Here is a 703-nt window from a genome sequence, read left to right on the forward strand (position 1 = left end):
TATATATAGGAAACAAGACAGATATTGATTGAGTTGACAAGAAGCGATAAGTTGACAACTTTAACAAAATAGAATTTGCTGACATAATCAACAGGTAAATACTTACCAACAACTGAAATCCCGGTGAGAAAACGATTAACAAATTATAAATTCTCGCAAAGGAAGATGGAAAAATGAGAAGTGATGTACAAATAAAAGAGAAAAAAATTAAAAACAGAATATGATTACGAAATAGTCGAGCAAAATCGGAGCAATCACCGAAATGGCCAATGAAAATCAATAACATAACAATAATGGAATAAGATACGTAATGATAAAAATAAGTTCGGATACAGATAGTGAAAATCATCAATGAAAAGTGAAGAACAACGAACTGGCAAAGGAAACGACGGCAACTATATAAAATAGCTTAATAAAATAATATCTAAATATTAATAAAATAATATCAGTTTCAATAAGCACCAAACTAGCCCGCAAACTAGCCCACAAAATGTTTACCTGATGATCGCAATGGCGTGAAACTCGAACCACGAGAAAAGGTTCAGTTTAAATAAGCTATATACTTTATACCATGAATTAAGTACTCATTTCCTTTATCGTTGACAAACTGTTACGTTTCAATATATGTTTATCTCTCTCTCCCTCTCTCTCCTTCTCTCTCTCCCTCTCTCTCCTTCTCTCTCTCCCTCTCTCTCCTTCTCTA

General features: G+C 33.0%; 1 protein-coding gene across 1 annotated transcript in view; it reads left to right on the plus strand.

Moving 5' to 3' along the window:
* LOC106870641 (uncharacterized) overlaps window positions 1-703 on the plus strand; it is a 133,163-nt gene that overhangs the window by 85,386 nt on the left and 47,074 nt on the right. The window lies entirely within an intron of this gene.

Source organism: Octopus bimaculoides, chromosome 18 (genome assembly GCF_001194135.2).
Source record: "Octopus bimaculoides isolate UCB-OBI-ISO-001 chromosome 18, ASM119413v2, whole genome shotgun sequence".
In the NCBI taxonomy this organism is placed as follows: Eukaryota; Metazoa; Mollusca; class Cephalopoda; order Octopoda; family Octopodidae; genus Octopus; species Octopus bimaculoides.